We start from the raw sequence: 12,900 nt of genomic DNA on the forward strand, positions 1-12,900 counted from the left end.
AAAAAGCTTAATGTATTCTCCTTCCCAAGGACGTATCCCAGACACCCCAGAAGCACTACTTATGTAACAGTATTGCTTCCGTCCCTCTCCTTGCCCCAACCTGGGCTTGAAGGTGACCCTCTGCACACATCAACAGCTGCCTCCCACGAAGCATCATTACCTATCACTCCAAAAAAGCCATAGCCCTGACAGAGCAAGGCAAATAACTACTTCAAGATCTCAGAGCGAGTGATTTCACCGATTGAAACGCTACTAGCGTGCATCGCTAACTAGCTAGCCATTTCACACCAGTTGAACTTACAGAGATCTGATCCAGTATCAATCTTCGGCTCTCCCTGAATGCCTTGCAGTGGCTCCCCATCCAGAGACACACAACACAGAACCGCAGGACTCAAGACATGAGAGTGAAATTGTGTTGTATGAATGTGTCTCATATCAGGGACAACGTTGGATTTGGCCCACTTCCACAGTATGATATGTCATATTCCAATCACCAAGATTGATATAAGGTTACCACCGGAGCTATTCTCAAAGTTATAAGTTAGAGCGAGAGGAAGTTATTCTGACGGAGCTAATGACATCAACCATTTTCTCAGAAATGTCTTCAATTTGAGGAATCTCCAAGTCTCTCTTACAGTGGTTTACTGAAGCATTTTTTCATTTGACCAAGTCTTCTCACATGTGCAGGTTCTATTCTCATGCTTCTATTATCATCCTATTTAGGTTGTCAGCGCTGCCATTTAAATGGCTCTGTTGCATTCCCCAAAGTGGATTATTTTTTTTAACCTTTATTCAACTAGGCAAGTCAGTTAATAAGAACAAATTCTTATTTTCAATGACAGCCTAGGAACAGTGGGTTAAACTGCCTTGTTCAGGGGCAGAATGACAGATTTTTACCTTGTCAGCTGAGGGATTCGATCTTGCAACCTTTCTGTTACCACTAGGCTACCTGCCGCATACCAGTTTTTTGATAACGACAGACTCATTCCCTCTTGGCACATACCACTGAGTGAGGAAAGGTTAGAGAAATGATTGAATTAGATGTTTGACTGACCTCAGCAGGATTTGGAGAAAATTAGGGAAGTGATGTTAGTTATTCATAGATTTACACTAGTGTGATTGGCTGGTCCCTCTGGCATCACATCAAACACTACCAGGGACTTCAATTACATCTGCACTTCTTTTGTCAGAGGAGAAAACATCAGTGACATTGTTCATTTCCACAGAAAAACTCCCTCATCTCCCTCAGAACTAGCAGGAGATTAGTAAACACATTTTCAGCCATGATGTGACTCTGCTGTGCAACCACTCACGCATTCTAACTTCATACTGACTGAGATAGGATGAGGGGGAGATGTGAAGACAGTGGCACAGAGTTCTTATCCAGACAAACATTGAATGTGAAAAACTTAATTTTACTGACCCTTGTCCTCAATCTGTTGTTCAGCCCCTGAAATGGTGTACATAGTGAGGAAAAACAACATGTTTTCCTTAGCTGGATGATGACTCAAAATCAGAGACTTAAATGAATCACCAAGCATTATGACATCTCAAGCATTATATTCTGCTTTCCAGACTGGTGGCTACAAGAAAAGTAAAGGTCACAAATATTTACACTCCCTCCCTAGATGCAGTTATTCTATAAGAGCACGTCTGCTTCTGTCTCAGCCATCCCCTTAAATACTCTCTGTGGCTCTCTTAGAGATGTTTATCCCTGGAGAGAAGCAGCCCAAGGACAACAAGAGGTCATTAAATACCTTCACTTTCTGCAATTGTTGCCTTCTGCTTGTCTCTCTGTGTGACATTCTTTTAAGTAACAGGCGTTGGAAAAAGGCTTGCTCATTATTTTTAATGGAGGTTTGAGATGTGCCCATTGCAGAAGCGTGCTGTCGTTTAGCTGGCCAGGAACAGTGAAGGATTAAAGGGAGAATGAATGTATGATGTGCCAGAGGAAATGTGCCCTATCCAGAGGCAGCAAGGCATGCTATGTGTCCCAACGCCTGGTCCAGGGAGAGCCTAATAGCATGTTGTCCGTTCCATTGCCAAGAGAATATTCTAATGTGTACTTTGATCACTGGCCATTAATTTACCATATTTATTTTTTATCTGAAACCTAAAAGTGTTTTTCTGGCCATGACCCAAGTGGTCGCAGCACACTAATTGTGATACTTTCCCATTTACATTAGTCAATTGGTTAGTGAGCCCCTTTCATGTTCCCCTACACCTTGATTATATATATCCTAAGACCAAAGCACCTGAACTAATGGCATTTTTCTCCCTGCATTTTCCATCTAGATCAGTTTTAATTAAGTCTGCTCTCTGTGGTCCCTTGTGGCTGTTCTAATCAAACCGTGGGAGCGTTCCTCCATCTTCTGCTGTTTTCTAAGGGCTCAGACACACCAATATCATTTCCTGGCCGAGAATACTGAACACCTCTGGACGTAGATCCAAGCGTTTGTCTACCAATCGTTCAGCGAGCTGTGTTTTAGGGACCACCCACTGTAGAAGTCTGACTGCCAAAAATGTTCATGTAAAATGTAAAAATCACTTCACACTCGGTTCGCAATTTACTTTCAGAGGTGGGATCATGTAGCATCTGCTTGGCTTTCTTGCTCAGATACCCCCTGTATTCGTGACAGGAAGGTGGCAGAACAACATGAGCAATGGGTGCATCACTTACACAAAGAAACTGTGGTTTGAAATGCTGACTCTGAGATGCAGAGCAAGACAATCAGATATCTGAGCTAAGGCCCATAGACAGTATTTCTGACTTCATGAAAGGCTGTTTTGCTTTCCATCATGGCTGTGGTACACAAAATGAAAATGTTACATTGTTGGCACTTACTGTGAATAATGTATATGGACATGAAACTAGAGCGCTTGAGTCAGTCAGGACCATGTGAACTTCTGTTCCTTTTATGAGACACCCACAGGTACACAGCCCCTAGCAAACGTTACATGCATTAGTGAACAATTAGATATCACATGACATGTTCTAGGCATTGGTGTTCAGGTGCTGCAATCGAAACTAAATTTGCTTGGAAGACAGGATAAATATGCAATTTCCACACGATTGAATTTGGTCCTAGCAAGTAAACATTTGAAGTGAATTGGTAAAGACTTTTTAATGCCAAGTCTAGTTTTTCTTCCTTCCTACCTCCATATTCTTTTGGGGAAATGATTTTCAATTGTGTGACCCACCAAATTGTAACTGACAAAAAAGCTGATAGAGGTTCCCAGCATCATAATGTTGAAGTAATTACCGAAGCTGAGACGATTCAGAATTATCATCAAATATTCTTACACAATTACTTACCTGAAGAAAATGGTTTATTTTTGTGTCATTGAGTCATGAAGTCACAGAGTAAACAAAGTACAGAGGAATAGTGTTTGATCTCAACCTGGAAAGAGCACTACATTAGTTAAGGTATGTATGTAATGTTCTAATTATCAGTGGTGTAAAGTACTTAAGTAAAAATACTTTAAAGTACTACTTAAATTGGTTTTGGAGGTATCTGTACTTTACTTTTGATATTTTTGACAACTTTTACTTTTACTCCACTACATTCCTAAAGGAAAAAAAAGTACTTTTTATTCCATACATTTACCCAGACACCCAAAAGTACATTTTGATTGCCTAGCAGGAGAGGAAAATTGGCCAATTCATGCACGTATCAAGAGAACATCCTTGCCTCTGATCTGACGGACTCACTAAACACAAATGCTTAGTTTGTAAATGATGTCTGAGTGTTGGAGTGTTCCCCTGGCTATCCGTAAATAATCAAAAATAAAATTGTGTCGTCTGGTTTGCTAAGGAATTTAAAATTATTTATAGTTTTACTTTTGATACTTCTGTACATTTTAGCAATTACATTTTCTTTTGATACTTAAGTATATTTAAAACCGAATACTTTTCGACTTTTACTCAAGTAGTATTTTACTGGGTGACTTTCACTTTTACTTGAGTCATTTTCTATTAAGGTATCTTAACTTTTACCCAAGTATGACTGTTAGGTACTTTTCCCACCACTGGTAATTATCAATGATCAGAGTTGTCAATGCAGACACTAGCTGAGTGTTAAAGAGAAGTGTGTCTTGAGAATGTAACATGTCAGAAGAACAGATGGGCAGGGAGCGATGGGTGAACTACAGAAAGAGAGATGAAAGGAGATATGATTACACTGTGCATGTAAATCAAAACACAGATGTGTTTTCAGCTCTATTTTTTTAATGATTGATGTGATAAAATGATAAAGGCAGTAACTAGTTTCATTAAAAGTGCCTCTAAGGGACTGGTATCAAATATATGGTTTCTATGTGGTTTATACCATTCCATTGACCCCATTCCAGCCATTACTACGACCCGTTCTCCCCTCAGCAGCCTCCACTGATTTCAACAGTAGGAAAGGAATGAGAGAGACGTCTCACAGGGATAATATTGGATTCTCATAATTGTATTCTTATAATTTGGTGAGACAAAATACAATCGATATTTACAGGGAGCAGAAATCCTTTGTTAATAATATGTGAATTCTCCACCACTGTGGCTTAATTCCCATTAGCTGCAGAACAATGAGGAGATGAGACCTTGCTACTAAGAGCCCAGATTTAAATTAAATCAATTTAAGAGAAAGCCCATGGAGATCCAGTGCACTCTTTGGTACACCCATATCTTCACAGCAGGTCAACACTTACACAATACACACACACACACACACACACACACACACACACACACACACACACACACACACACACACACACACACACACACACACACACACACACACACACACACACACACACACTACATCAATGCTAGCCTTTACTGTGCTTGGCCTATGCAGCATAAACACACACTGCAAGCCCACAGGCATGCATAGTAATGAATACATTACATTGAAAATGAATACATTGTTACTGTCACAAGTAGACCTTGACACGTTGTATGTAATACTATACAACGTATCTTGTAACCTGGCAGTACACAGATAATGGTGTGCATGGCCAAGGTGTCAGGATGTGATCTTGAAGCATGAGAACATTGTTTCACAAGGATGTCATCATCACAAACTAGCCAACATACCATTCCTCTCTAGTAGAGAGAGCTCCATCCCCTCGCAAGGAAAGCTCAGCTGCATTTAACTTGGTAGATGGGTTTGGATGGTTTCTATTTCTCCAATTGCACCTAGATCCACTGGTTTTGGGAAAGATGTTCTCTTTTAGCACCTCTTTGTATTGGTTATGCATCTGACTGGCATTGAGATAAGATTAATAGTACTACTCCAGTATTACTCATTGGAATATGTTCATGCATAAACTGGGTCTTTTGATATAGACTGATGCTCAGATGTAAATGGGGACGCTTATTATAGACTGTTGTATTCAAAGTGTTCCCAACTCTACAGCGTCAGTCCCCCTTTCACCATCATCCTGATTGGAGGAGAAAAATAGAGCATTATGCCTTTTTGGGGTAGTTATTGAAAATGTTGCTTTGAATAATTCACATGTACACAGGTGTGTGTGTGTGTGTGTGTGTGTGTGCGTGCAGGAGTTTGTGTGTGTTTCTTTGTGTTTGCATGTATATACATGTAAGAGCAGAGATATGGAGATCTTTACGGGTGGAACAGTATGTCGCAGACAACCTAAGCTATTTTTGGTACAGGGAATCTTTGTCTACAAACCAAAACGATTATTGGATTACAACATGCTTCGTGTCAGGAGTGAATGGAACCATACTGGTAGCAAATGGTGTTGGGGACTCTTTGCACTCTAATCGTCTTAGCAACGGGAGCATCACACAGCTGCCCAGAATTAGTCTTACACAAGGAAGGGGTGTCTGGGAAGGGACTACTGTATGAAGCTCACCTATTGTCTGGTGGCACATGGCTGTTGTGAATCTTAGAGAAAGCAAGCACAGTAGCTCTGCAATTCAATTCTTGTTGCTAAATGGAAGCAAGTCCCCGCAGCAATGTTCCAATCTCTGCACCCTTCCCACAGTCCTCCCGTGAGTGGGCGAGACTGTGGAGTACAGTACAGGTTGTCATGATACCAGTATTGTAATACTATGACAAAGAAAACACAAAGCAGTCTAAACTCTATGGTCCTTTAAAATCCTACTTCATGTAAAATATTGTGGTATAGCTTGTGAAATAAACAAATGTGGCTCTAGGTGACAACATACGGCTGTTTTTTCTAACTTTAGGAATGTTTCCCTTAAGAAATGTGGTGTGCTTCATGTTCTGTTTCCTTTTCTTTCTTACTTCCTAGTATCGCAATAGTGGTATCGTAACAAACCTACCCCATTGTGTTGACTGTGCTGTGGCTTTTAGTGGCACTGTCACGACTTCTGCCGAAGTCGTTGCCTCTCCTTGTCCGGGCGGTGTTCGGCGGTCGACTTCACCGGTCTTCTAGCCATCATCGATCCATTTTTCATTTTCCATTGGTTTTGTCTTGTCTTCCCACACACCTGTTGTCAATCCCATTCATTACCTGTTGTGTATTTAACCCTCTGTTTTCCTTCATGTGTTTGTCAGAGATTGTTCGTTGTCAAGTGTTGTGTTGATTGTGTATAGGTGTGCGATGGGTCTTCGTACCCAGATTTATATTATATTTTTTTCCGTGAGTGTTATGGAGCAGATTACTGGGACTTTAATTAAAGTACTCCATTCTACACTCTATTTGACTCTCCTGCGCCTGACTTCCTCTGCCACTTATACACGCCATTGTGACAGGCACATTCACTATATAGACTAAAAGCTTACAATAGTTTCCCTAGGTGCTCGTGTTCCTCCATTAGTCACTAGTTACCTGTTCTTCTCAAGCTAAAAAGTGTTTTAACAGTTTTTGATTAGACATGCATTTGCTTTAAGCACCACTGTGGATGGAAAGGAAATCATCGAAAAAATTTTAACAAATAATTTCCCCCTATTTAGTCATCAGATGATGTAGTCAATGGTGTGAGTCAGAGGTGATTTGTGGCAATCAGGAACAAAGAACAAGCAGTGAGTTTAACGTTTTCTCTGAGCCTCAGACCCCGTGTATTTTTTTCCTAATTGCGGCCGTGTCGTCTCTCTTAATGCTGGGTGATTGCTGTGAAAGTGGTTGATAACTACGCTGCTAAGCCTAGCTACCCAGGATATTTCACGCTCCTGCCCGTGGAGAAATGGAAATGTGGGATGGTATCTAACGTCTAAAACACAGAACAATTCCCATCTGACTTTAACACCGTTTTGAGCTACATTTACTTGACAATGTCACTGCATGGTGCAGAGTTGGAGAAGCGATGATGGTGGCATAGCATGTTAAAGCTGTTGTGTGTCTGTCTATCTGAAGTTACATTGTGTTTGTATTTAAGCATGTGTGTGCACATGTGTTTGTGTGTGGGTGTGTGTACGAGTAGCCTGGGGGCGTTGGTGGTGGTTGATGAGTGTCTCAGTGGCTCAGTTGCAGGGTCCAAAGGAGGAAGGAGGCTGCGTGAGAAGAGGAGGAGGAATGTTGTGTGAGGAGAGGAGGAGGAAGGCTGTGTGAGGAGAGGAGGAGGAAGGCTGTGTGAGGAGAGGAGGATGAAGGCTGTGTGAGGAGAGGAGGAGGAAGGCTGTGTGAGGAGAAGAGGAGGAAGGCTGTGTGAGGAGAGGAGGAAGGATGAAGGCTGTGTGAGGAGAGGGGGAAGGATGAAGGCTGTGTGAGGAGAGGATGAAGGATGAAGGCTGTGTGAGGAGAAGATGGAGGAAGGCTTTGTGAGGAGAGGATGGAGGAAGCCTGTGTGAGGAGAGGATGAAGGATGAAGGCTGTGTGAGGAGAAGATGGAGGAAGGCTGTGTGAGGAGAGGAGGAGGAAGGCTGTGTGAGGAGAGGAAGAAGGATGAAACTTGAGAGTGTTTTCTATCCAATAATAACAATAATATGCATATTGTACGAGCAAGAATTGAGTACTAGGCAGTTTAATCTGTAGAGAAAATTATGCTAATGCGAAACAGCACCCCCTATAGTTGCAAGAAGTTAACGCTGCCGTTGTCTGAGGGACTTGGCTGGGGTCAGCCCGGAACACAGATCGATAAGCAGAGAGGGCACTGGGCTGCGTCTCAGCAGCTCCCCGAGAACGCAACACATCTGAATTTCAGCAGGATGCGCAATCCATCACAACCCTGCCAAAAACATGCAGAGAGACGGGAGGGAGTAAATCCTCCAGACATGATTTGAATATAAGTGTTGAGACACAGGAAATCCCTGTGGCCTGTCTCTCTCTGCCCTGTCGGATAGCAAGATAAATGCCCCGACCGCTGGGACACATGAATGTGAATCAATATATTACACATTTGGCTCCAGGACTGCCATATAACGTATATACATCATGGTAGATATTGATTCAGCCCTTCCTGACAAGGCCTGGTAAATGAGATATTTAATCCTAGGAGGACCCACACTGTATAAATTCCTTAACAAGGGACACTCAGACCACTGAAGTGAAGAATAATAAGAACACTATATTGCCTGAGGGTTCACTGGGTTGATGAAAAGGTAGCATTTTTAAGGGGGTCGAAACTTCCCTATCCCTTTGACTACTCAAGAGGAACCTCTATATATCCCAGGAATGGTCTCAGGGTAAAAGTATGGCTATTAGGCTTCTGTGTTGTTACTGCTGTCCTTGAAATACCTTATAATTCTTTAAGTTCAGTGGATCACTATATTCAATTATTCTTGGAGTTAATGCATTTAGAGTGTCAATGTCGCTCTAAATCGGTGTTTAAATTCATCTGTCCTTGGATTGCATACACAGGTTAATTTAGCCTATTGGTCCCAGTGAGATATGATTAAACAGACTAAAGGTGCCTGATCAAACCCTCTCCCCTGAATTGCTCTGTGCACAAATAGAGGAGAGAGAAACTCTTATCATTCGGCTTCAGTGCAAATCACACCTTGGCGTTAACTGTAATGAGAATGTTTTCTCTTTCTTTTTGTCTTCTCTTCTGTCCTCCTTACGGAACCATTCCGTAAGCGGTGTCAGTCGTTGGAGAGATTAATGTGTATTTGAGCTGGGGCCCAGCTATAAACCACAGCTGGCGAGAATAGAGACAACAAAGACAAACATTCATTCTCATTACATCTGTTTAAATTATTCTACCCAGTTTACACCCAATATTTCCCAACAGCACTCCTCTGCTGTAAGCTGCCCTTTAGCCAACAAGGCAGCTAAAAACATTGTCTCCCTCCGCTCTCTCTTTCTCTCTCCACTCTCTCTGTGCTTTGTTTTTCTGACAGTGATCCTCACAATTATTGTGTTCTTCTCGATATCTGTCTCTCTTAATATTCCTGGGAGTCTGTTCATTTCCATCGCCACATAATGCAGCTCCTAACAGGATGATTACAGGCAGACCCATATTAAGTGCTGAGTGGGGGGGACACGCATGGGCCATAGGAGCCTCTAATGGAGGCCAACCTCACCTTAACAGGATGTCATCACGCATCAGTCTGGAGGCCCCTGGAAACAGGATAGGCTATGTGTACAACAACACTACCCTTTCACATCTGCTGTGTGTGTGTGTGTGCGTGCTCATTCTCTGGATTTTTTTAATTTATTTTTTTACAGTAAACAAATTCCTGATTAAACACGTTCTGACGTGAAAATTAAAGCCAGAAAATTCTCACACCTCACTTTAGCCAAGAACAGACAAATGCACACACACACTCATCCTCTACAGGATCGGTGGGTCCCACGCGGGATGGTTGAGCTAATGTAGGCTAATATGATTAGCATGATTAGTAAGTAACAAGATCATTTCCCAGGACATAGACATATCTGATATTGGTAGAAAGCTTAAATTCTTGTTAATCTAACTGCACTGTCCAATTTGCAGTAGCTATTACAGTGAAATAATACCATGCTATTGTTTGAAGACAGTGCACGGTTATGAACTTGAAAATGTATTAATAAACCAATTAGGCACATTTGGGCAGGCTTGATACAACATTTTGAACATAAATTAAATTGTTCATTGGATCAGTCTAAAACTGTGCACATACACTGCTGCCATCTAGTGGACAAAATCAAAATTGCACCTGGGCTGGAATAATACATTTATTGCTTTTTTCTTGCATTTCAGATTTGTGCAAAAAAAACTGCATGTTTCTTCCTTTGTATTAACTTTTACCATATTTAATATGTTATATTCTCCGACATTAATTTCACATTTCCACAAACTTCAAAGTGTTTCCTTTCAAATGGAATCAATAATATGCATATTATTGCTTCAGGTCCTGAGCTACAGGCAGTTAGATTTGGGTATGTCATTTTAGGCGAAAATTTAAATAAAGGGGCAGATCCTTAAGAGGACTCATAACACACAAACACACACACATACACACACAGTCTCACATACACACATACTGATTCAGTACACACTAACTGTTATCATGAGCGTTAAATGCATGGTGTCATAATGTGGACAGGTCTCAAGACAAGTCTATGGGTCTACTTAAGGCTGTTATGGTGACCGTATTACCGCAACATTGGCGGTCACAAGTCATGATGGCAGTCAAATTCCATGTGACCATTTAGTAATGGTAATTAGGCTTCTACAAGCTCTGATGCTGCTGATGGTCATTAGTAGCCTACCAAACTTGTTAACTGCCTGGTACTCCACACTCTATTGTCCCTGACTCTATTGTCTCTGACATCAATGCAAATGCAATCAAAAATCTAATCAAACACTTAATGAGAGACCATGAGCATATTTTGTGCAACATTTCTATAGGCTTTGCAATTGCATGAGAAAACAGAGTGATGGCCTCTATTAAAAAGAGGAGGATCCCATCAGCTTTCTATAGTCTAGGCTTGCTATATTTATTTCTCAACCTTCCTAATATTAAGCACATTGCTTCTCTTTAAAACAGGACTATAGCCTACCTTGCTGGCATGAAAATGAACCCTGAGAAAAGCGTCCTCCATTCGCTATTTAAGTGCATAGATGACATGCATTTTTTTCCCGCTGCCCATGTTTCGAGGCAGGTGCATGATAATGGTCTATTCTAAATCATTATTTAGTATATGTAAAGACAAGATTAAATCAAGAATAGTATGATGGGTGACAATATTAGCCTATCACTTGTGAATTATACATCATCACTTGTGAATGACTCAACTTTTTCAAATCATAGTCGCACACCTCATTAATCCTAGCACATAGGCGTATATGTTTTAATAAGGTTTGATGCACATTAATCTGCTTTACAATGGGTGTAGAGCCTAACTGCAATATATATGCAGCGCGTGAGTTTCAAGTTTGGGGAAGAAAATGTCCACCAAAAAAATTCACCTTTTTATAATAAAAGCATTACATGCATAATCACATTTGTGGTCACTTTTGAGGATGGTGTTTTCCTGCTAATGGAACATTCACGCTTATAGCCTAAAGCTGTGTGCGCATTGCTGCACTTATAATGTGAAGAAATAGCCTAATAGTTTATCAACATTTTAAACTAAACGTTCTCTGTTGCATCAGGCTCATTGCTTCAAACAGTTTTTTATGCTAGTGATTATATTAATTTGGGATCTACTATGGGGGGGGGGGGGGTTGCATCCCACTTGTAGCCTGTGAGAAAGACTGATGTAGTGTGTACAGCCTGTGCAAAAAACAAAGCAGAGCTCATGCCTTTCATGCGACTTTTTTCAAATCATCATTAGTCGCATCATGCAGCCTTAGAATGCATAAAACTTCTAAACACATATCCCAGCATTTTTATCACAACTAAACTTACATAAATAACTCTAGATCAAGCATATAGGAGTACCTGTTTCTTTGTTAACCGCTCACAGAATAGCCACATGTGCACACTCCCTCATCATTTGGAGAAAATATCCTTTCTATTTTATTCAGCTATGTTCAATTGTATTATTCATACTATAAAATAATATTACGGAATTTTAAGCAATATTGTCTGCTAAATGAACTAGTGTAGCCCATGGCATAACCAGATCATGGCCTAATATAAGAACAAGGCAGAGTATGCTATTCTGTTCTTCTGAAATAGACTACATTGTCTTCATATCATATTTCTTTAGACCTATCTAAAATAAAATAAAATAAAGGATTTATTGTGATGGTGTAGGCTATATTACATGAATTAATTAGCATTTTTAAAATGTAGATATCTGCATCAGTAGCTTATTGTAACGGCAGATTTCCTCCTCTTCGTCTGAAGAGGATGTGTAGCAAGGATCGGACCAAAACGCAGCGTGGTAAGTGTCCATGTTTTAATAGAATCAACGGAACATGAAACAATACAAAATTGAATCTAACCGAAAACAGTCCCGTGTGGCACAAACACTGACACAGGAAACAAACACCCACAAACCAACAGTGAAAACAGGCTACCTAAATATGGTTCCCAATCAGAGACAATGAAAAACACCTGCCTCTGATTGAGAACCATATAAGGCCAAATGACAAACCTAAACATAGAAACACAGAACATAGACTGCCCACCCCAACTCACGCCCTGACCATACTAACTAAAGACAAAACAAAGGAAAATAAAGGAAATAAGGTCAGAAACGTGACACTTATAGGCTATGCGTGGAAGAAAGGACATTCTAAAAGTGTTTATGTTAATTAACGCTCAATTACTGTGAGAACTGCAGTTATTTGCTTGACAATCACCGGCTGGCAAAAATGTATGACCGCCACAGCCCTAGGTTTGCCCAATATAACTGATGTTTCCATGTGGGTTTAAGAGGCTAAAAGCCCAGATAATCCACAGATAATTAACTTCCAACAGAACCCAGCTAAACCTCAGTCTGATAAAGAGAGACTCAGTCTTTCACTGCTCTCACTCCTCATCTGATCACCTGACAGAGACGCGTCTGTATATAAATCACTCAGATCAATCCACTGTTGTGCAC

The sequence above is a fragment of the Salvelinus fontinalis genome, chromosome 12 (assembly GCF_029448725.1).
Source record: "Salvelinus fontinalis isolate EN_2023a chromosome 12, ASM2944872v1, whole genome shotgun sequence".
In the NCBI taxonomy this organism is placed as follows: domain Eukaryota; kingdom Metazoa; phylum Chordata; class Actinopteri; order Salmoniformes; family Salmonidae; genus Salvelinus; species Salvelinus fontinalis.